Source organism: Peromyscus californicus, unplaced genomic scaffold (assembly GCF_007827085.1).
Source record: "Peromyscus californicus insignis strain IS unplaced genomic scaffold, ASM782708v3 Scaffold_11__1_contigs__length_118956290, whole genome shotgun sequence".
NCBI lineage: Eukaryota > Metazoa > Chordata > Mammalia > Rodentia > Cricetidae > Peromyscus > Peromyscus californicus.
This window is the reverse complement of record NW_026294402.1, coordinates 5,751,814-5,777,589: the sequence shown is the minus strand read 5'-3', so window position 1 is coordinate 5,777,589 and position 25,776 is coordinate 5,751,814. Positions and strand designations below refer to the sequence as shown.

Below are 25,776 nucleotides of genomic sequence, written 5' to 3'. Positions count from 1 at the left end.
AGTGTGGCGTACAACCTGCATTGCCAAGTGTGGCGTACATCCGTCACCTGCAATGCTGCAGTCTTCAGGTATTTTAATGATGGGAAGCTTTGGTCTCTGAGATGGTCTTATACAAATAATAAGGACGTTGTTTGAAAATTCAAATTGGGCCGGGCGGTGGTGGCGCACGCCTTTAATCCCAGCACTCGGGAGGCAGAGCCAGGCGGATCTCTGTGAGTTCGAGGCCAGCCTGGACTACCAAGTGAGTTCCAGGAAAGGCGCAAAGCTACACAGAGAAACCCTGTCTCGAAAAACCAAAAAAAAAAAAAAAAAAAAAAAAAAAGAAAATTCAAATTGGGAAGCTGTGCCTTCTAAACCTTGTTTAATTGAAACAGAAAACAAATACCAAAGTACTAGATTCTTAGGCCACAGAGTTTGAATATTTTAAGATTTATTTATTTATATGATATTTTGTTCACAGGTATGTATGTAGTACATATGTCTTTTACCCATGAAGATCAGAAAAGGGAGTCAGAGAGCTTTGAAGTGGAGTTACAAATGGTTCTGAGTTACTCCGTAGGTGCTGGGACTTGAATGCTGGTCCTCTGGAAGAGCAGCAGTGCTCTTAACCACTGAGCCATCTCTCCAGCCCCAAGCCACACAGTTTGAAAGCATGGTCATGAAAGCTTCATTAGCAGGAATGAAATATACAAAGGTTTTCTTTCTCTGAATTACAGAACTCATAGAACAAAGAGGTATTTACTCTTCAGTTATAGGTCATCAACAAAAGGTTACATATCAGCCATTTCTTCTATCATAATCTATTTCAACAATTCCAACATACAATTCCTATGAGTGTCTACAATAGCAAAAAGCCTTTATTCTCCATAGTCTAAAAAGTTGTCTCCCCAGACCCACTGCACTTGGCCTTGGTATCTAACAGATTCCTTCAGAGTTTTCGCTAATTCCTAGACACTCTGGTGTTTAGAGGTGTGTGAAGCTATGTTTACATGTCACAGCCTATAATCTCAATTCATTCTACATTGCATCAGTATTTCTAGAGATAATAGGCTGAACATATACACAGCACTGTGCCTCGGGGCATTTATGCTGTTAAATGAAATAAAATAATGAATTAGAATTAACCAGTAACAGTAGACAGACAGATCCATCCAGAAATAGCATCAGTGAACTAAAGGCAATCAATGGAAAACAGCTCATAAAGATTATGGTGTGATGTGAAACTCTGATGGAAGTTTGGCTCTTCCGCTTTCCTCCCAGCATTAGTCCCTGTGCACTGTAGTGAGGTATGGTGAATTCCTTGGTAGGTGGGTGCCTGGTGGCTTAATACACCAGTGTCATTGCTGTCACTGATGACCTTTCCTGGGACAGAAGGTAGCCTTCATAACATCCTAGCGGCCTGGTCTACAGGGCCCTTGGATGAAGCCCCCTGCCATCACCCCTTGCATCATGCTAGATCAGGATCCATGAAGGGAAGCTGATTTGCTTTCAAAGACCAACTTGACAGCAAAGATCCAGTGTCTTCCTCTGCTGCTGCTGTGCAAAGAAATCTCAATTTCATTTTATTTTAAGAGACCAGAACATTCCCACCTCCCAGTTGCCTGTAAGCTAAACCCATGATGCTCACTGAGGGCTTAGAGCTTTTTCTATGTAGGATGTGGGTATGAAATTCAGCTCTCGTTTCTGATGGTGAGATTTACTCTGTGTCATTATTTGTTGAGGTTCCTTCCCTGAAACAAGACACAAACATGCTGGTTCATGTTGCACTTGTGCTTGAAGTTTTAATCTTTTAGATTTTTTTTTCTGTTAATTACCTGTGTAAGGAAATCGTGACAATATATTGGAGAGAGGTTAGAGCTGCTTTCCCCATGAAGTAAGTATCCTACAAATGAATCATTCAGGAGCACTGCAAAGACCAAGACGTATGCTCTGAAGCCACAGAAGGTTGCTGTGTGAGAGAGCATTGCCAGTCAAGGAAGAGTCATGCTCAAAACTGGGATGCCATTGGAAGCAGTGAAGAGCGTTACCTGTTCAGAGACAGTGGAACATGTTAGAACCGTCATATCCTCACTCTGAACCCTACATGAAACAACATGCACCCAAATAACTGCTTACAGTATGAGGGTGGCGTTGAGGGTCTGATGTAATCACTGTGGGTGTTTTGTGCATTTGAAACACTGATGTATTTAACAGGTGACTCTTGGGCTATGCCATCATTCCACTAAGTTTGGTTCACACACATTAGTCATTCAACTGAACGATTTCCTAATGTATTGTGTGTCAGATTTGAAAAGTAAAATAATCTTTCTATTTCTGCAGTGTCCGTGCAGTGTGAAGAAGCGTAAGCTCTGTGTGTGTTGGTTTGCTTTGCTTTGCTACAGGCATGAATGAAATATTCACCAGTAGCCCCTTTGCTGACTGACTCTTCCAGGGAGAGTGGATTAAAGAAAGGACATATAAATATACTTTATATTTCTCATAATCCCCAACTACCCAGGCCCCAAATAGTGAAGATAAAAATACATGAAACCTCCTCCATTTTCTCTTCAGTAGTTAACCTCACATGTTATGACTGCCTACTGAACACCTGCTATGTCGGGAATAAACGAAATCTCTCTATGCTTCTGTGACTATTCCCTGCTGCTGACCTTGTTCCCAACCACAGGCCTCACATATTTGTGTTGCACAGAGGCTAAGTTAGAAAAGCCATCAGACATCAACTCAGAGAACTTTAATCTGTAGTGCAGTCTGAGCACACTTTATTCTTGGGACCCAAGCCTTTTAGATTTTGAATTATTACATATAAATGAGACATCTTGTATTCTTGGAGATATTCTAAAATATACAGTGATTATGGGGATGGGACCCAGGTCAAATCAGGAGACTTATTTCTGTTTCATATATTTTCTATACATAGTCTTAAAGTCATTTCAAGTAATATTTTTAATTCATGTACTGAAATGTTCAGTTGTAGCATCATGCAAGTGTTCAAATACAGTAGGTTTGGGGTTTTTTTGATCAGAGCTCCTCCTTTAATTCACAGCCCATTAGTCACTTGTTGCTCTTACCATGACCTCATGTCACCGGGTAAGACATGGAAATCATCTCTCAGTAAAAACAACAACAGGCTTGACTCCTGTCCAAAAATTACATTCCTGGTGACCATAGATGTTCCCCTAAGGGTTGAAATTTCACTTCTGCTTTTCAAAATCAAAACATTGTTTTAAAAATGAGATTAGCCTACTTGAGCAGTCTACTCCAGCCAGCCGCTCTCTTTGATTCAGAGTTAATAACAGGTACTTATCAACTTCCTGAACACATTTAATGTGTTCATCCATTGTTATCATTACCTTCGTACTTCAAGTGGCAATACCTTTGGGAGAAGAGATTTATGAATGACGGAGAAGATCAAGTCATTGAGTGATACTTAAAAAATGAATGGTAAGACAGCCACACCCATCTTTTTATGAAACAAGTAGGAATGTTGACAGTACTTACTAGAAGACGCTTGGCAAGGAACTAACCTATATTTGTTCCATCAGTGTTTGTAAACTTCCCTATAGACTAGGGGCCCAGCAGAGGATGACTTCATTCCTCATGACATGACATGACTCATGACAGATAGGCCACGGTTTAAGGTGGGTATTTCTTGGGGTTATAGGGAGAGGTTGAATCTTGGTGCTTACTGGACTGACAGTCATGGAATCATTTTCCATGATTTGTGATGTTCATGTGGAGGTCTACTTGAGGAAGTGAAGTGTGGGAGGGAGTTGGAGCTGAAGGTCCCTGGACAACCTCAGTTAGATGGTGGTGTTCTTGCCTTCACACCATTGGCCATCTCTCACCAGTACTTCCCATAGTTTGCTCTTCCATGGTTGACATGGAAGCCATGCCTGAATCCACTTACCTCTGATGAAGACTGCATTGCTCTCTGTGCTATAGCATGATGGAGTTTCTGTGTGCCCCAGTATGTCCTCTTCCACCTACATTTTAAGGAAAATAACTTGTTCTCTGAAGGGTCTGAGAGCACTGCCTGTTCATGCTCTATGCCTAAACTCCACAGTTCCAGCACACACTGCAAGGATGGAGGAGTTTCAAGAGTCCTTGAACTCTAAGATGAAACCTTTATGAGTAGTCTGACAGAGAAGACACCCGAGTCTTTCATTTTTAATCTATTTATGTACTGTTCAAGTCTATTTAAAAGTCAAATACTTAGGTACCAAACCAGGAGTTTCTTTGCAGCCATTAACATGAAGAATTAAGTAATAAATGTTGTAAAAACTAGTCAATAAATTATCATGCTGAATTTTTTGCTTATTTTGTAGTGTTTCTGTATTTATCTGCACTCAGTATTTCTAGACATGCATACATATGTGGACATGTAAATACCTTCATGTTATTCCTAATCCAACTTGCCACAATAGCTTTGCTGCATGTTTATACTGTGTCTCAAATGACTTTAAAAATAAACTTTATAAGCACATTTTAACTTAGTCTTTGCACTTGAAGACCCACTCCATTGAAGAGTAGCTTTCTTGACTCCATGTTGAGGAAAACCAAGGTTTCCAGTCAGTTCTGTCAACTATCACTTTTTATTTAGTTAAGTGGCAAATCGTAGGAGTGCCTGGTGACCTTCTCTTGATAAGCTAGAACAAGAGATTAGGAAAATATTTCTCATGGTCTTAATAATGCATATATCTCAGGAGAGAGCAGAAATGGGCCATAGAAGAAATGTTAACTATAACAGCTTGTACCTGAAAGTTTGTTTAAGATACTGTGTGTTCACAAGCACTCACCAGGGCACTATGGAGGAAGTATCATTGTGTAAGCATCCTTTGGGGCTGGAGAGATGGCTTGAGTTTTAGAGTACATAATGATCTTCCAAGGAACTAAGTTCAGGTCCCAACATCCATGTCTTGTAGAGGAGCAGCAAAGCATTAGACAAATGACCATCTTAGACCTTCCAGTTCAGCCCAGGATCAGCTGAATTGAACTCAGCTGAATGAGGGGCCCCAGACAACTCACTTGTATATCTATCTTCTCAACCAAGCCATCCCAAGTTCCTGGCAAAGTCACAAAATGTAATTATTGTTGTAAGCCACCAAAATTTAGTGTGGTTTGTTATGGAGCAATAAAAATTGAAAGTTGTCATTGTGAGGCCAGAGCCTTAGAATTCCTTAAGCTCAGGCTGGGGAGATAGTTTGATGGGGAGATGGCTGTGCAAACATGAGACCCTCAGTTGAAATACCCAGGATGCATGTAAAACTGGGTGTAGTAGTCCCAGTACTCTTGTGAGATGGGAGGAAAAGAGAGAAGAATCACTGGAAGTGCATGGGCTAGCTAGCCTGGTGGTGTAATGGTGAACACTAAAGAGAATTTGCCTCAAACAAGACTGAAGCCAAGGACCTGAGGACCAGAGTTGTGTACCACATGCATACCTGCACTCACACACCCAAATCTTGGATGTGTAAATAACACACACACACACACACACACACACACACACACATCGTACATACACAGATACACAGAAACACATATATACATCATGCACATACAAAAAGATCATTTAAGATAAATTCCTTAATTTCTTCTGCTCTCTGGCTGCATATAGTAGTGACTGATGCTTGTCTTCTCACATTCTCATTGTTTTCTTTTTCTCTCCAAGTTCTTAGTAGAAGATACAAAAGCTGAAAATAAAGTTTATATTTCCTAGCCTCTTTTGGTACCTGACCATGTTGGTGGGGAAAAATGCATGCAACATCCTTGTTAAAGACAGGAGACCTCATTCTCCATCTTGCTGCTGAGACAAGGAACAATTTTGTGTCACAAAAGTTAGTACAGTTCAGATTGGGGAAACAACAAACTAGGACTGTGCATCTTTGCATGATTCCACAGAGGAGAATGGCTGTATAACCTTTTGACATTGTGACATGATACCATCATTTACGGAGTTTGTGCTTGAGACCCTCACAATGGAGTTGCAAAAAAGAAACACCACCCCCAAATGTCATAATATTTATATTTTGTGTCCTTGGGCACATGTGGTCTATTGGCTTCTTACATGAAAGAGAAAGATGTATGCTAAATGTATTTTGCTTAGAATCTGTTCTCTATTATATGTATTTGAATTGTTATGTCAACTATTACGTTAGGGTTTCTACGGTCTCATCATCAGGCATCAGTAATGAATAAGGGAAGTTGCACATGTGTCATCCCATAGGCTGCTCTGATGGGTAACTGCCGTGAGTGAAACTTGGAAAGAGATATGACCAGCTGCTTAGCTTGAGTAGTTAATCATGAGCAAGTATGGTCCCACAGGTGATGAGCTGTGTAGTGCTGCAGGGTGTTTATGTGGCTGGATTGAGGAATAAATCTGTGTCTTGTGTCCTTCTTGACTGGGCATAGTCTTCTTGACTGCAAACCCTTTCCTGTGGTTCTATTGAAGAATTTCATGCCTGTATTACATATAACCATTACCTATTTTGAGTTCACCAGGCTATGAGTGCCATATAACCACATTTGATGAGTTTAGGAAGGAATGCTATATGAGTTAATTACTCACTATCTGCTTCCTCTAATTAATCCTAGAACTTCTATAGGTCTGTTTGAAAGCCACATCTCTTGCCTTCCTTACAATGTGGGGTTGTTGGATACTGTTTCCACCAATGGAATCCAAGCAAAAATTCTAAATGGCACATCTCCAGGGAAAATTCGGGTTCCTTGTAGTAGAGGCTACCCTTCTTCCTCTTGTGGTCCTCCTGCTCATCCTGCCTAGAAAACAGATGAGAGACTAAAGATGGAACACCCAATTTGTGGCCCTAAAATTAATGCAAGAAAGGTCATACACAGAACCCAGGCTAATTACAAATTGCTTATTTTATGAGGAAAGACAAAATAATTCAGGTAAATACTGCAGCAGTGTTTATATTCAGCTTGAAAAATACCTTGCTTCCCTATTAATCTATTAAATCATTCCACACAATCAGAAAAAAGCACTATGTGTAACACAATTTCTGAGAACCACTTCGTTTCACCCATTTTAGGAAGAGCTAGAATTCTGTTACAGGAGAGTCTGTGTTTGTGAGTTATGACTCATCTGTATAATGCATTTTAGGCCTTCACTCAGCTTGTGAAACCATCAACATCGTGTCACAATTGTGTTTTGTTTATAGTAAGGACCTTTATGTGTAATGAATGAGACCATAAGTCTTCCATTTATTTATTTATTTATTTATTTATTTATTTATTTATTTATTTATTTATTTGGTTTTTCGAGACAGAGCTTCCCTGTGTAGCTTTGGAGCCTGTCCTGAATCTCGTTCTGTAGACCAGGCTGGCCTCGAACTCACAGAGATCCACCAGGCTCTGCCTCCCAAGTGCTGGGATTAAAGGCGTGAGCCACTGCTGCCTGGGTATAAGTCTTTTTAAAGTGTTACTCATTGAATCGAATGCCCATGGCATCACTATTGCCCTAGATAAAGTATGATCTACGTGGTAAATGACCTCTCAGTGCCTAGTTTTAGACACCCACTTTCAGGAGGGCATCTCTATTTCAGGTGGGCAAGGTAGCCTTGTGGACAGTAAGGCAAAGGAAGATGTTGGGGCTAGGAAAGCTGGATTTGGGGGGCAGTGGAAATGAGGGAGAAAGAGGGGGGCATTTAGGGGCAGCCTCGTGTCAGATGAGGAGCGTTTCAGCAGAACCTTCCACAGCACACAACCATTTAGGACCAGCATGCTGTGAAATGTTGAAAACTGTTCCAGAGGAGGAGTCTTCCCTCCGAGCTCCCATGGGCACTGCTGCGAATTCCCATGCTGGCCCTCAGAGTGAGACCAGCCCAGTGTGTGTGTGTGGGGGGGGGGGGGGGATGGGGGGAGGCTTTCTTAGCTGCGTAAGAGGATTTGGCTCAAAACTGCATTTCACAGTATGAATTAAAAAGACCCGTGTTTCCAGGAGCATGGGGAACCTCAGATGAGACTCTCACGTTCCTGCTGGGTGTGCCAGCCGTGAGGGAGAAGGAGAGTTTCAAACACTTGCTTTCAAAACCCCCATGTCCTGGTGGAGGAAGGCGACACTTGTTTAAAACCTTGTTGTGCTGCTAGTAAATTTCAGCACATAACAAAAATGGTTCTGTTTTCACAGTAAGCCGCCTTACTGGTAGCTAGTGTCTCAACAGGTCAGAGCACAATATTCTCATTTCCAAACTGTCTGACTCTGAGAGGGAAGAAGCAAGTCTAATCCAGAAAGAAAATGTAGATCTGGTTGTGGGGAAATGGGCCAGGAGGCAGATTGGGGCCATATCTCTCTTCTTAAGCCCATGCATGTTCCCTTTGATAGGCATAAAGTCTGCCAGTGCCTCATTTTCCACCTGGAGAGGGCAGGGGTAACAGATGCCTGCTTTTCCTCAGGACTGCTTTCCTGCATGAGTTAATGCATGTGGGATGGTCAGCACAGGAGCAGGAAGCTTGCCAGATGTTGGAAGTCAAGCTGGCCTTGATGAGTGGCATACCATGTGATCCAGCACGAAGGAGGGAGGCAGAGGGCATAGGATCAACTGCCACATGTTCACAGGTTTGAGGCCAGCCTGGGCTACACAGTGGGACTGTCTCCAGAAAAATGTTGGGGATCAATAAAAAGATAAGGAGTTATTAATAGTTCAGCTATAGTTGGAAAAAAAAGAGAGAAAGAAAGCATGCTAAGTTAAAAACTTATTCTCACAGTATGGGATTCCCTTGATGTTATTTAAAAACTACTATTTCTGGCACATTAGTTATCTAAGACTTGACTTTCATCATTAATTTTATTGTTCTTGTTTCTCTTTATCTTAAATTTAGGGATTTGGGCTAGTTTCATATATCTTCTTTGTAGTTGCTTGGTCACATGGGAATTATCACATGTTAAAGTTGTGTTTTATGGAGCAGATGTAACAAACACTAGACTTAGGGTCCTTCAGAAACACCTCCTTCTGCCCTGAAGCTGGCTTGGCTGCACAAAAGGGAGATGGAAGGAGGCAGGAGTGTGTAGATATCAATACACACTGAACTTATGGAACTTCCAAAGAGTAAAAACATACTGCTAATAAAAATGTGGCAGAGGAGAGGGTAGTGAGGAGATTAATCAAAACTAAGGCTTCATGAAAAGCCTTAAGGAAAGCCAATGGACTTGAAAAAAAGGAAACTATCTTGCATTTGTGGCAGTGTCCTTCCTAGAAGTCATGAGTTATGAAATTAAAATCACAGTGTAAGGCATGGGATGCCTCCTTTATGAGTTATTGGTCATGGTGACCTCATAGGTCTCCAAAACAACTCAGGATATTGCCACTGCCCTTGGTGAACAACTATGGCTCCTTGGTAAAACTCTATTGGTAAAGACACTTCACACTTTGGCTGAAGGACATAGAGAAATCAATCTCAAACTGACTGAGAAACTTCTGCCTGGCTAGCTTATACAGTGTTGGAAGGTGCTAGCCAGGGTACTCAAGCAGAAAAGCCATGGTGGGCTCTTATCCAGTGCTGGACCCTGCATGATGCAACACTACCCTAGCAAGCAAGACATGCCCACTGGTGCAGGAGTGGGGTGAGTGTTAGGGGGTAACTAACCATTGTCTGATTAGATCTGAGGCCTCCACTGTATGGAATGCCATGCCTGGTACGGTATTTCTGGTCAAAAAGCCCAAAGCTGAGGTTATAGGCCCCAGGATAGAACCTGCTACTGTTATTTTGCTAAATGATCATACTGTCAAACTGCCTTCTAAATATTTAGAGCTTATACGTAAAAATACCGATCCATGATTAGAAGCTTAGAACCTTTAACCCCATCTCCTGTCCTGCTGGTAGTGGGAAGATGAGAGCTGAAGAATAAGTTAGTTGATTGTGTCTCCCTGATAAGGTTTTCACGAAACTCCCTAAAGGATGTTATTCTGAGAGTTTCTGGCTAGTGAACACATCCACTTGTTGAGAGGATAACGCAACCCAAGCCAATGGGGAGGCGTCACTCCTGAACTTGGGATACTTTTGAGCCTCGCCCAAATGTGCATCATTAACCTAGCCTTTCATCTTGATGCTTTATTTTATGTCAGTTTGGCAAACATAGATGTTTCCCTGTGTTCTGTGAGCTTTAGAGCAAATTAACTCTGCCTGAAGGGAGGGTCTTGGGATCTTCTGATTTGTAGGAAAGTTGTCCAAAGTTCTGAGTAACCTGGAGCCTCACTGTGCACAGCTGGCCACTGAGGAGACAGCAGTCTTCTGTGAAGGAACTGTAACTTGTAAGGTCTGAACAGCTGCATGTAGGTAGTGTTAGAACTGACTTGGATTACAGGACAGCTTATTTATATCTACAGTGAACAGGAAAGCTGACTGTGGAAGAAAATCTTCCACATTTTTGTTAGACGCAAAGTGACGAGCCTAGCTCTACTGGAGAAGCGCCTTGCTCGTCCCTCATAACCTGTAAGTCAGTGCCTGTCCCCAGCTCATCCTTCTTCCACTCTGCCCTGACATGAGGGACAGACACTTCGGAATCTGAGGATCTCTGCGATGTGGGCAATAGAGATGATTCTCATTGTTGATCTCTCTAAAACGTTTATGGGGACAGTGGAAAACAATGTCATCCAGACATTAATGAGATAGGATTTTCTTTTTCTGCTTCAAAACATGTCTGCAGATCACAGACTGCATGGACCACTGGATATTTGGGTCTTGTGCCACTCTCACGTCCTGTAGTTCTCTGATCATCTGACATTTGAAGTCTGCCTGAACAGTGTACCTAGAGGTTAAGGAACCACACAAAGGAACAGAGTATTTATGAACAAGGTATTTCAAGCACAACACAGATTTGGGTAAGAAATGTCCATTTGGATACAAGGCTGCAGCTTCAGAATGTGGTGAAATGGTGAATTTGGCATTCAGAAATAAATAGTCTGTAGAAGAGATATCAGAGGAAACAAACCAGTGTTTGTAATTATGATGATTGAAATTTATTACATGACTATTTCCTCATATTTTTCTCATGCCATTCAAAAGTTCATCTAGAACAACACTAATTTAAAGACTAAATTAAAACATAAGACTTCAAATTAATATAGAAGACTTTATTCATTTGAAATACGTATTTTGATTTTTCTTTTAGATAGGGTGTTATGTAGCCCAGGCTACCTTGAGCTCCCTAGGTAGTTGAGGCTGGCTTTACTCCTGATTCTCCTGCCTCTATCTCCCAAGTGCTTGGATCATAGGTGTGCATATTTTGAAATAACTACTTTATTACATTTGGCAGGCACACTGTTAAATGTTCAGTTGAAATTATTTCACAATTATTTTTAATCAGTAAAGCTTCTGCATTTCTGTTTGAGTTTGTCCTTGAAGCATAGTGTAAAGTCATTTACCTATTATTTCAAGCAATTAAAGAGATGGAAATTTCTAAATATAGGTGGGAAGAATTAAAGTGCAGATTAATATTTTGAATTATAATGCCAAAATCAGTTTTAAGAATATGTAATAGAAAATGTTACTTGCTTTTCAGAACTAAGTTTTTATTAATGACGATGGATAGAGAAAATAGAAAGATAAAAGGCAAAATTTTCCCCAGATTAAACAAAGGTTTTATCTAAAAAAAATAGTTCAAATTTACAGAAAACAAAATTAAGAAAAAATTGAAGACTATGAAAACTGCATTGTGTTGGAAAGCATCACAAATCAAAGTATCAATATCTTAAGTGTTTTATGTTTCATAATGATAGTATCCAATTTTATAACATAGTGAAGAAAATTATTATAAAATTGTTTGAAGGAGTTATTGTTCAATATCATAAACTACTTTAAATTGTTGGTATATGTATAGGGAATTAGGAATTAATTAAATGTTTCTAGAATTTTCCAATAAGTAGAATTATTCAAGTTCTAATTACACAAGTTTAAACAGGAATTTACAGCACAAAATTAAATAAAATTATTAAAATTTACATTAAGTTATTATTGTGTAGATAATAATTTACACAATTATTTCAACAAAAGCATCAGGCATAAAGAATTTGATATGAAGTAAAATTAGTCCAGTGGTTAGCAAAAACAAAATATTTTGGAATATATATCGTACTACCCCATTTTTCATATAGACAATATCATGCTGCACAATATTTCAAATAGAAAAAATAAAAACGAAGATCAGAGAAATTCAAGATTTCTGCTGGCAACTGACTCATACCAATAAAATAGGTCTTAGTGCAGAACTCTTAAGTTTCCAGACTCTTGGCTCCATATATGTTAGCCATGTGCTAACATTATCTACACTATTCTCTAGACTGACAGTGTTCAGGAGCTGCATGCCCTCACACATTCAAAGGTAAGCACTCACATTCAGAAGGATTCCAAAGTGAGCCCTTGTTCAGTAGAAATAACTCAGGATATGAACATAATGGAGAAATAATTCTCCCTGATACAGGCAACTGAAAGCAAACTTTTTTTTTCCAGGTAGGGTTTCTTTGTGTGTAGCTTTGTGCCTTTCCTGGAACTCACTCTGTAGCCCAGGCTGGCCTCGAACTCACAGAGATCCACCTGGCTCTGCCACCCGAGTGCTGGGATTAAAGGCATGTGCCACCACTGCCCAGTCCAAAGCAAACCTTTTAAAATGTATAAATGATGCTAAGTATAATAAGCCCCTGAATGAAAATCCACCATGAATTTCGCTGTAACTACATACAGCATAACTGGAACCATCAGACAAGAACCTAACGAATTCATCCCAGCTTAACCTTACCTTCCCAAGCTGGCTTCCTCCTTACAAACGTGTTGCTCAGAAAGAATTCTACTAACATACTGCTGCAAATTGCTTGTATATGAACATTAAGTATAATATAAAATTCATAAAATTTATCAAAAAAGGGGGAAACATCTTAAATAATAATGAATGTGATTCTCTATTTTGAAAGTGGGAGATAAAAGTTTCATGGGGGTGTGCATTTTCAGTTTTCTCCCTAAAAATGGCATCACATTTTCCAAAACATAGATCCTCACAGATCTGCTATTTCAGAACACAAATTCACAGAAACATCATCCTCTTAAACCACACAGGAGAGGAGAGGTTGAAGGCCCACAGGGGGCTCCCCATCCATCCTCCATCCTGCAATGCAAATGGCCTCTCTCATGCATTTGTTTGCCAAATCAGTAATCTAATATTTTTGAAGTCTGGATATTTCACATTTTCTAATAAACATCTGTATCCATAAGCTTTGGTGTTTGGGTTCTTAAAAATCATACATTTGGTGATCCAAGATTTATTAACTTCTGAAGATAATCTTTATGGTGTATGAAATTATGTGGTAACTTAATTTTTAACACTCATTTGGAAATTATTAGGGAAAAAAGTGTATGTTCATATGGGATGTTCTAGAGTGTGAAGGGGTTTTATCGGTGATTTCCCTTGTAAATACAGAGCTCCCTGCTGAAATATCACCACAGTGTGTTAAACGATAATAAGACTAGGAACTTAGGTCAGATTACTGAAATCCAGCAGTGACACACCTGTCTTCTAGAACTCTGAGCAGAATGCTGCTTTTGATTTACTGACCTGCATAGACTGCCGGCCTGATGACTCACAAGTACCTACATACTGGCACACTAATGTCCTTAGTTTTTATTTCTATGCCATATTCAGGCTCTTTAAAGGTCTTGTAGTTTTAAAGGAAATTCTTGACAATAATTTTTCTTCCCTAAATCAATACAACAAACACCTGCTTCAAAGTTTGGGTTGTGTCCAGGTTAAATGTTACCACTGATCTGTCTTACACAGAAACTGTTGTTACAGAACGGCAAGTGTGCAGAAAGATGGAAAAGATGAGCATTCACACTGCTCTTCACTGAGTACAAAGTACTTCAGTGTTAGCATTACTCCCTGATTTTGCCAGGTTGTAACCAGACAGGATCTCATCATGCAACCCTGATTAGCCTCAACCAGGCTGGCCTCAAAGTAACGCAGATCTACCTGCCTCTGCCTCCCAAGCACTGCAATTGAAGGCATTACAAAACCTGGTTTAGAAAGAAAAATTTTGCAGTCACACAGGATTTTGTCTTGACCAGTGGCATTTAAGATTATAAGAATTATAGAATGCAACCTGGTTTTAGAGTCCATAAGAACTAAAAACAATGATGAAAGTAAATAATTATTTTTTTGATGGGAAGAAATCAGAATACACAAAGCAAATAAAAAACTACACTACCTACATCACAATATGCCTTTGATCAATAGCCACGGTTAAACGATTGATTAACAGTTGTTAATGCTGGACTTATTTTTTCTCCTTTAAATGTATTTCATTCATATATGACTCACATTTATTAGAAAAAAATTTAATGTTCAGGGTGTTTATCATATCACACAAGAAATATACAAAAGAATACTTCTCACAGTAAAGATCTGAGTTTGTGATTCTCACAAGTAATTTTTGACATACAAATGATACTGAAATCCTTTAATGACAACAAAATAAACCTTTGGATTTATAATTTAATCTTAGCTATTTAACAAGCAGATAGTCTATTATTTTTATTAAGTACATTCAATAAACTCAAATTCCTTCCCTGTGTTCATATTTCCTTTAAAAACACTTATTTAATGTGTTGGGGGACTAGATGTGTAAATGTGAGCTATATCAGGTAGTCCTCCAATGTGCTCCATTTGGTGTTATTTCAAACATAGGAATCAAAAAGTATGGCCACTATTGGTTTTATTGGATTACGTCAGGTTTAACTAACAGTGAAATGGGATGATGGAGGCTGGGTGACCTAGGTGTCCTGTCACAGCACATTCATATGCAAATAACACAAGCCAGCATGAGAGGTTTTGCTTTCTGTGGTGTTCCTGTTTAAGCATTACAAATTGCAAACTACTCACACAGAATGGATTTCTGCACTTTACAAAATAATTCTCCTTAGGTCAGATCACTTTTAAGATGGGATTTGACCACTTCTGATCAGGTAAAATAACATCATGCTATGTAGATAAAACATTGTTTAAAAACGTAGACGATTTGATCTTGCACACCAGTAGCAGAGAGAAAGTGATGCATACACACAGGCTTAGGAAGTGACTCCAGAGAGAGGCATACTCTGGCAGCAGAGACTAAAGTCTTGCCTGCACGTTCACTGGGACTTACTGCAGTTTCTTTTTTAAAATCTGAGACAGAGTATCATTCTGATACTGGATAACCTAGAATTTATGCTGTAGTCTTAGCTGGCCTCAGATTTGCAGCAATCCTTCTGCCTCTGCTCACCAAGTGTTGGGATTACAAGCATGGGTCAGTAGCACACCAGCAGCACATTTTCCTTTTACATATTAAATAGTTAACTTAAAATAAAAATTACTTTATCCATAATTGTAATCAAGTATTTACAAAATAATTACAGCATATCACTTCATAGGTAAATAAGAAGTTTCTCAACATTATTAAAAATTTAACTGGTAATGTATTAATTAATTAATTAATAGGAAAACATAATGCTCAGCCAGGAATAAATGAAATAAATGTTTTATGCTGTAAGAACCGTTTTGTGATCAAATAACCAAATAGAACATTCTACTTTCTCCAACCTATTACTTGATGGAAACTAAACAAATACATTTATTACAGTTTGTAATATCTGACAGCCAATTAAGTAGAAATCCAGCAAGAAATCTACCCTTTCATCTTTTTGTCTTCACATCCCAGCATGGCTCACACACACTGCAGGTACTTAGTTTATTTATTGACTACCATTTATTTACAGCTAAATTATATTAATTTAATGAAACCAATACAGAATAATAGTCTTAACAATTAGATTATACCTTTCCCTTTAATGCTTAGTACACAATTTCTTATGAAAATTAAATTGGTAGAACAACAATCATATTTTGGCCACTGTAACCAATACATACACGCATATATATATATATGTATATATATATATATATATATTATTTTTTTGTCTCACTAGATACTTGATATGATCTGTTTTGTGTTATCTTTATGATCAAAACAACTAGTTGGCTTCAATTTAATTGTCTTGAGAACCAATCCTTGCTTTATTAAAATGCATAGATTATCAAGAATGCATACCACCAAACCATATTAATATCCTACCTTATGTCACGTGGTCTAATGGAAGCTGAAATACTGACTAGAAGTAAAATGAGGAGAATGTCTTGACTATGCATATGTACCTGGTATGTCATTATAGTGAGGTTGGAGGTGATTCACTGATAAAGAGCTTATTCTTTATCATTACATGGTATTACACTGGAATCATTTAAATTCCCAATGTTGTTTTTAAGAAACAATTCATTTTAAACCTGAGCCTGTTTAACATATGACCCCATTCAAGGTGGGTAAACTAACTCAATTTTCTTGTGTGAGTCACAAAACATTTCCTCTGAAATCCACCCTTAGCAGAAAAGCTGAGATGTAATTTTTAATAACAGGTTGGAAATAAGCACATGATGATGCTGGTGCTGCATGCTCAGTTTTAACATTCATCACCTGGCCATTTCCAGGGAAACAGTGCCAGAGGTTCACAGATAGGGAGACAATTTTACCATCCTAGCAACACCCGCCCCCCAATTTCCAATATATTTCAAACTATTTTCTTTCCTACTCAGAAATTAGAAGCCACATTTGTATAATTTTACTTAAGGACATGAGACTAAATATCTAAATGTGCTGAATATTATTATAAGGGATCTACTATTTACTTAAAACAAACTAGTAACAAAAAGATCAAAGAAGGGCATGGGCATGACAGAGCACTGATGACTTCCTCTTCCCAGGCTGCCGTAAACATTATTTTTACCAACAAGTAACAGAGTATATTTCTCTGAGCCTTTCAACAACTTCAGCTTAAACTGTGAAATTCAGCATTCAAAGCAGTGAAATTATCCCAGTGGAAGCATAGAACATGAGATTAAAAAGAGTGTGATAGGTGTTATCCACAGCCACCCCCTTTTCACAGCTCCACAGCTTGGGCCTTCTCAAGACACACTGGAGGAGAAATGCTTAAAGAAAGTCAGTGTTCATCTTCTGACTTCTTGGGTTGGTCGTTGATTGGACCAGAGCAAGGCAAATCTGGAAGGCAAGGCTTTCTAAGAGAAAAATCGTCCCCTAAGTGTTAAGCATGTAGACCTTGAGTTGGACTTGCATGCTGGGCATGATAGCTTACACCTTTAAACCTACACTCAGTAGGCAGAGACAGGTGAATCTCTGTGATTTCCAGACCAGCCTTGTCTACATAGTAAGTTCCAGGACAGCCAGGGCTACACAGTGAGACCCTGTCTCAAAATCAAATAAAGTCAAGCTTGATCACAGGTATCTCTGAAGAGATATGACAAGAATCCACCTCAGATCCAGAATCCTGCAACTGACAGGAAGAGAAAAAGAAGCAGCCACAGGTGTGGCAGGGATATCAGATTTCTACACTTGGGGATTGATCTTGAAGAAGACAGTGTGGGCCACAGATAATCTAGACCAGGCAGGAGGAGTCTGTGAATGTGATGGCTAGAGTTCAGTCAAGCTTTAAAAACTATGAAGTCTCAGAGAAGCCTCTATTCTGCCAGCAGGGTGAGGTCACAGCAGGTAGTGAGAGGACAAAGTGACCCTACAGAAGAGTCCAGGCAGGGAAACCAGTTCATGTAGGAGAAATCTGCTGAGCCAGCACAGATTAGAAAGCATCATGTCAGCAGTCAACATGCTCTGCAGTAGGGAGCAGAGACCTGATGATTTCAAAAGCCATGGTCGTCTACAGGAGACGACACCTCTGCATTTGTGACCACCAGGCTTGGCAATTGCCAGAAAAGAAGAAGAGGAGTCAGAAGAGTGGCCAGGAGACCCCGTTCCCACAGTCACCATGCACAGAGAAAGCTTCCTCCCTCCTCGCTGCTCTCTCATTAGTGGGAATAAGGAGGAAGGTGAACTGAGTGAGGTAACCAGAGACAACTAGAGCTTAAACTGCCAAGTTACTTTCCGGGCTGTTACCCATCTGCTTCTTCAGATGGATCACGAGCAAGACCGCGAACAGGTAGTTAACCTTTTTATTCCTGTCCCATACAGCCACACTACTGGATAGTGGCATCTGAAGGAGTCATCGGACATGTTTGTTTTGTATATGTTTGTAGCTCAGTGTCTCTACTTCTCATTGCTGAGCTTGGAGCTATTTTGGCTTTCTTTCAGCTCCTAGACCAGGGCTTCGAGGTTGTAGGTACTCAAAATGGTGGGGATGTTGGAGGAGAGGTACAGCTTCTTAGGGTACTTATTTGGATTCTAGCAGTTGGTAAAACTGACGTTTCTTAGTTTTTATTTTCTTCCTCGATGAGGAATTTCAGTTTCAACACAGAAGCCAAACAATTAGGCATCTGGCCTCCTGTTGAGATGCTTATCTGGTGTGTTCATCTACTTTCGTCATTCGTCAGTGCTTCTCTGTTATGTCTTATAAAGCCTTCTGGAAAATTAAAGAGGTCATAATCACCCCCAGCTCTTCATGTTTATGACCCATCATTTCACAGAATATTGTAACTTCCTTCAAAACATGCTCACTGCCTCCAGGATGAGCCTTCTCTAAGCCCACCATCTTTACTGCAGAAGGGAATTTCTAGTGCAATCACACAGAGGATGCTGTTTTCTTGCTCACATGGAGTCCTGTCTTGTGTGATAAGATGGCACACATGGCCACAGATGTTTGGGACTTGGTTTCTTTCCTGAGTCTCATCATCAACTTTGACTCCATGCTCTCTGTCAGCATCACGTGCGTGTGCTCTTTCCTGCTGCTTGTCCCCTACTGTTAACAAGTTTGGAGTGTGCTTCCTTCCTTCTTGCCTGCATGCTAAGCTAATTCCTCAACCACTTCACATACAAAGTTTTAAAGGATATCTGGGCCCACCTGGAGTCAGCTATTCTAGGAGTTTCCTGTGTGTTTTCCACTCTCTTGTTCACGGTGGTACCCAGCTATCAAAACATCTGTCTTTTCTCTCCACCCAACTGTACCTCAGAGAAGAGGGAACTAGTCACTGCTAGGGTTCAGCAGGGTGACCAACCTACTCTCTAGAGTTGCTCATCGCTTGCAGTTGAGAATGAGTGATGCCTAAAGTACCACGTTTCAATGTCACCACCATCATTACTATCACCAACAGCATCATGTTGTTGTTGCTGTGTTCAGAACAAGTTTTTCCTATACTGAGAGACAGCAGAATTGGTCGTGGTGCACTGATGTAAACGTTATAGAAAGCGGGAAGTTCCCGAGTGAAAAGTGGTGCTTTGATTAACTTTGGGAGTTGAAATAGATAATTTGCTTCTAGCCATTTTCTTCTCTGTTTTAAGAGGAATGTTATGATCTTAGAAAACTCAACTAGTTGATATCTAAATAGATGGATTGGTAACTTTCCCCCTAAATGATGTAGCCTCAAATTAGAACAGTGAGAGACTCTTTAAACACGAACAAAGCTCTGAGCATATTTACATTTCGTGTTTGGATAATGACTGGTAATTCTTCGAACATTTCCCATACAGTTATCGCAGCACATCATCTTTTGGAGTTTGCATCATCCTGCCATGAATGTTGCTCAATAATCAAGGGGACAATATCTGCTTTTATGTCAGTGACCTTTCCGACTGGCCTGGCAAGCCACACCCCTTCTCAGCCCTTGCCTGAATCCTCTGTTTCAAAGTATCAATTTAGAAAAAAAATTGAAAATTGTTGTCCTGTTGAAATATTTTAAAAATAGAGGCCTGACTACTCTGATTTTTCCTGGGAATATGATCACCCCAGAAGAGTGAAGGTTTACGGAATATTTGGGTCAAAAGGAGGTACAATAGTGATTAAAATGATGACTATGGAAGGCAGCCCACGGAGCTCTTTCTATCACTGCTTACCGTGTGAAATTCTGGGCAGGGTTTCTGTCCCATGTAGAAGGAGCAGGGTGCGCCTCTGACAGCTCTGCGGTACATTGCTGTTAATTCACATACACTTTTCTTTCTGTCTCCCTTATCAATTGTACAGGTCTAGGAGGAAGAAGAGCTAATGCTCTATAATGGTCCTTGACCTCAAATCTCTAGTTGCCAACCTAGCTCAGGAAGGCTATGATAGAAGTTCATTAGCTGTTTTCCTATTTAAAAAAGTTAAAATTTGTGTTTACCAAATTAAGTCCATATTTTAAAAAATCCAGTCACACTTAATGTATTGCTGCATGGCTCAGCAGCTCTAATTGCTATGTATTAGAATAAGACAGAAAGATAACAGAGCTTTAATAGAAACACAGTTTGAAGAATAGACATTTTAAAAATCAAAGCCTTCCTAGGGCAAGGAGGATAGCAAAAGTTACCTTCAATGACAAGACACTTCAAACCACTGCTGGTTAAAATAGCTAACAAGGAAAACTCAAAAGAAAAACAACCGTCATAGACAAAGATGTGTTAAGCTTCACATGTACCTCACAAGAGAAAATCATATTAAAATGGGTCTCATTTAAAATACTATTTGGGAAGTTGGCTACAGTTGGGGTTGATGAACAATTTCAAAGATAATTAAAAAGTAAGGTACAATGTATTCCTGAAGACTATAATGCTGCTTGCATATTTTACTTTCATCTGTCTAAATATGGGCCATGACACCACTGTCACCCCCCCCCCCCCCCCCCCCCCCCGAGAGTTAATAGTATGGTTCAGCTTCCTGGAAGTACTGAGCAGAGTGGCCCTCCATAGCTGCCCTCTTCCTGTTTCTCTGAAAGTGCCCTGTCAGTTAAAAGCTTTCAACCAGCTTAGAAGTAATGTGTTCTCCATTTCACCATGAGTCGTAAGAAGGCAAACAAACCTGTGTTTAACAATAAGGTCAGCGTGACACAGGCAACCAGAGCCAGTAAATCGAAAATGAGGTTGACATTCTGGGACTCATCCAGCAGTCCTGCAAAGGTTTTCCAGACTCCCCAGCTGCGTGGAGCTTGGATGAGCCTGGGTGCATCCTCCAGCCATGGCCAGAGCTCTGCTTTGGAATGCTGTCAACATTAAGGGGGAGCAGGCCTGTTTGCCTCCCTTCAAAGCAGCCAGGCTGTTACTGTTGTTTAACTCATCATCAGTGCCCCATAAATGCTTAAATCCTTCCAGGGAAGAGAGGATAAGCAATGAAAGGAAACTACTCTTTGCCCTTTATTTTAAAAATTAAGACGAAGTCTAACTGTGTGGCCAGGCTGGTCTAGATTGTGCAAGCCTGTCTCAGACTACGCAGTCCTGAGGTTCCAAGAAGGCATTGACACACAGCATTTAACATTAGTTTTGAAGACCTAACTTTGGAGATGGGTAGGCCAGGAACTTGGTGGTCTGCAGGGCTTTCCCCCTGAGTCTAACCTGAATCTGATTGTTTAGGTTTTGTTCATCTTGGATTCACACCATAATGTGGAGTGTAATCCATATTGAACTGTGTATTTCATTCTGTGGGTGGATCTATGATCTATGGCTTTCTACTTACTTTTATTTTAACGGTCAGGGTGTGTGAAGCAATGTTACACTAAAGAAGTGGCAGGTTGAAGGTAGAAGCAGACATTGCACTTGGTGCCCAACCTCAAATAAAGACAACAGCAATGTCACAGAACCCTGGTGATCTGCTAATGAAAATTATGCCATGATCTAGTCTAGTGCAAGTGAGCAACATGGGAGTTTACACACCTTTTCTAGAGTATTTGCCTTTGAATTACTTTTAGAATTTAAAAGATGAAGATGTTTCCTACATCTGAGAGGTTGATCATAGGAAAGAGAAAGCTGCACCTTCCTGGAGTCTTCCCCTCGTCCAACAAACTCAGTCCTTAGGAGAGTGGTTGCTGAATTTGGAGTAAACCAAAACCAAAACAAAACCAAGGTATCTTCAATATTGAAAACATATTTTCTAGCCTTGAGTGCTCCTTATATATGAGGCTATGGCGTTTTAAAGATATTTGAAGGATTCATATTTCAGCCTAAAATCTGATTGATAAGGGCAAACAGAGACGAGGCAAAGGGCCACGGTGTCCATAGCGTCAATGGAACGTGCAGCAGTTTTCAAAGGGATCGAAGCTCTCAGATCAAGCAGTCAGGGAGATCTGGTATCATCAGCAAATAGCAATGCTGTTTGGGAAGTTGATTTCAGCATGAGTTGTAGATCCCATTGTCAGATGTTAGAGATAGAGTTCCAGCCTAAGTTTTTGGAAGAGCTGTGTTCTAAAAAATTAGTACTATTACTGTCAGATATTATAAGCAAAAGGTGATATGTTCTTTAGATTTCTTTCTCTCTTCCTTCCTTCTTTCTTTCCTTCCTACCCTCCTTCCTTCCTTTCTCTTTTAGTTTTTTTCAAGACAGGGTTTCTCTATGTAACCCTGGCTATCCTGCAACTCGCTTTGTAGACCATGCTGGCCACAAACTCACAGAGATACAACTGCTACTGCCTCCCAAGTGCCAAGGTTAAAGGGGTGTACCATCAGCACACGGCTACTCTTTAGATTTCTTATGAAACAGGCCCTAAACTCAAAAAGCTATATTCTTCTCAGGAAAAGAAATAAAGTAAATACATCTCAAATTAAGTCAAATATTTCACAGTAAATAGCAGAAGAAAAGCAAGTAGATTTTCCAGATTTCTTTTTTCACTAGCTTATAGAACTGATTAGTTTGACAAAATTATAGTCAACTATGACATAATGAAAATGCATTTATGGCAACTGACATTTCTGACTGCTTGTATGGATGCATGCAGACATATATCATGTGCCTATTAGTTGCAAAGGAGTTGGGTAAGGCTTAATGACATACCTCTAGCTTACACTCATGTAGCCAGTAAATGACCAAGAAGTGGGCATAGTCCCAAGTTAGCCCTTTATGTACATCGTTAAGTCAATCACTATAGTTGGGAATAAATTAGAAGTTACAAGTTGATGCACCATGGCTATTTAAAACATATTTTATTTCATACCTGTACAGGAGTAAAAGTTAAAGATAAGGGTGAAAAAACACAGTGGAAAAGCATCACCTAACTAAAGGTGCCATGTTTTTAAACACTGGAAACAAAATAGTTCCACAAAACAGTTAATACTGGCCATAATCATCTTTTGAGACACAGATGGTTTGTCTAACTTTTGTAAGGAAATCTACCATTAAGTAAAAAAATCTGCTTCAGTGACATTCAAGTATTTCATGATATAAAGCCTGTGTTCTTATGCTTTAATTTTACTCTAGAACAACCCACAGAACATGACCTGCAGAGTGGAGATAAAGGTTACGATGACTAGATAGGAATGGAGGAAAAGACTCAGTGATGAGGTAACTTCCATTCGGTCATGTCATGTTCTTCTGGGAATGTTTTTCTTTCTAAGCTTAGCCTTAAATAGTAAATCGTGGTGTTTAGACATCTAAACTATGGATGGAGATCAAAATCAAGAATATCAAATGTTTTTAGGCAGTTGCAAAACAGGGCCATAATAAACTCCAGCCCTGAAGACAGCACACTTTATTTACCCTTAGTTGAAATGAAATTAGAAAATTTTCATTATCTTAAAAATTAGACTGTGCTAGTAGACAATGGTAACTATTATCAAATTAGTCCAAATTCAAAGGAAAAACGATTTGTTTGCATCCAGTGTTCCAGGGGCCATTACTTGAGTAAAAGAACTCATGACATTAGTCTAGGCTACATTCAATTAATCAATCTTTTCCAGTCCATACAACTGCCACAGAAGAAAATTTTCCCTAAGTATTCTAAAAATTATTTTTATTGTGATTATATTTGTGGGGAAATGATATTGAAAGCTTTTCCAATAAACAAATGTACATACCAATTTAAAGCAAATGAATTGATGACAGTTGCCTAGATTATATAGTTATTATTTTAAAATTCTATCCTTTTCTAGAACTTATCTTATTCAAATTGTACATAAATAATGTCTTGCACATATCAAACCTTAAGAATGAAGTTTATATATCCCACAAATATCTGATGGCCCTCTACTCAACAGACACTAGATTTTTATTACTCCTGGGCTATACCTTTCTTGAGTTATATACAATTTTTCTTAAGCTCCATGTTCTATTAAATCTTGTTAACATATTTTCTTATGCTAATAGTAGGTACTCAAAAATAGTTGTTGAATAAAATCAGAAATAAGGGGACAATTTTACATCAAGGTTTGCAATATAAAACAATAGGAGTACTTAACTATTTGTAGATTCCTTTATAGGGAAGGAAATAATATTCTATTCATTCTGTTATAAAGTTCAGAACAGGAAACAGACCATTGTTCTGAATCCATATAAAATGTGCTCCCATGTCGTAGCTAACAAAGGGCAAGATGTCACAGGATAGGGAAAAAACAGCTTAGAAATGAAGAGAAGTGAACTTGCAGGCAAATTGAGTAACAAAGCCATGAGAAGTGTCTCGATGTAACCCAGGAGAGCCACAGCAAGAGGACAAATATGACCGTCATCTCTCTATCAAGAAAATGTTGTTTTCCCTCAGCAAAGCCCACAGACCTATGGGCCATCAGAGCAGGGCCGCAGCATATTATTGTAATTTAGACAGCCACAGGGAAACCTAGGGGCGATCTAATCACTGTGTGGTGGACTGAGGAAGACTTTACAGAAACAATGCAGGTATGCAAGGTTAACACATGCCTGGGTCTAGAGTGAGAGTGGAGAAATTCTGGCAGAAAAGGTGATGTCACATAGAGACTGGCATGGCAGGAATGTAACAGCAGGGTAGTAAACTGACAGATTAAAGAGTAACTGTTAAGGATGTAGCTCAAGATTTTTTCTTAATAAATGTGAGGGTTTTTTTTCAAAGCCCACTTGGAAATTCTGATGTGTAGATGAGTGATGGACGAAACGGAAGTCCCTGAACAGAAATAGCAGAACCAGATCCTTTAGCCCGAAAAGTGACATGAGAATGTGTGTGTGTGTGTGTGTGTGTGTGTGTGTGTGTGTGTGTGTGTGTGTGTGTGTAGATTATGAAGAGCCAGTCAAGAGTGTAGTGTATTTCAGACGCAGGGCAGGAGAAGGTATGTAAACTAGAGAGGAAGAGCATCTCTTTACTCATGCTGATGGCTGGAGTACCTGGGTAAATCTCTGTTTAGCTACTCTACCTGAGGTACCGCACAGCAGGTAAGCCAGTATGATTTCCTCATGCATGAAATGAACGAAGCCAACGAGTCCTGATTGGTTCCTTATTTTAATCCCTCTTCTAAATGTGCTAAAGAACTTATTGTTTATGGATATACCACAGTCAGTTCTTTTTTTAATTTAGAGAATTTATTGTTAATTTAGAGAAATTATTGTATAATATACATATATGTATATAGTATATATATAATATGACTGGAATTGATATCAATGATTTGATAAAAGCAAACAGTAACTGACTTTATTGAGTTCACCAGTGGTGTAAACTTGGTGTGTGTACACATGTGAGACTTTTATTCAACATTCAGATCTCCAGTAACTCATTGCAGTAAAGAACTGTTGTCTGTCTTTCAAATGAATATTTTAAGTAGAAATGATAGAGTGAGTTGTGTGTTTGATCATCACTGTATCTGGTTGTGTTATTTTCAGCAAGTATCTAGGATTTCCTGAAGCAACTCACTTAGAATTGGGTCGTAGGCACTCAAAACTTTCCACCTGAGATTTGTCTGTTTCTAGAGCATGTCTTTCAAATTCAGAGGCACTAAAAATATTTTCCACCTGAGAGTTACTACCCATATTTCCCTAAAAAACCCACTATCCCCAAGAAGGGAATGTATTTACCCCTCCCCTCCTCCC

At 39.4% G+C, this 25,776-nt stretch overlaps 1 long non-coding RNA gene across 1 annotated transcript; it reads right to left on the bottom strand.

Moving 5' to 3' along the window:
- Window positions 1-322: 322 nt before the first annotated feature.
- LOC128119020 (uncharacterized) lies at window positions 323-25,762 on the bottom strand. The gene is made up of 2 exons (XR_008221421.1): window positions 1,815-25,762; window positions 323-1,730 (listed from the first exon to the last, which is right to left on the bottom strand). It is a non-coding gene; the product is annotated as an uncharacterized LOC128119020 (long non-coding RNA).
- Between the last annotated feature and the right edge of the window lie 14 nt (window positions 25,763-25,776).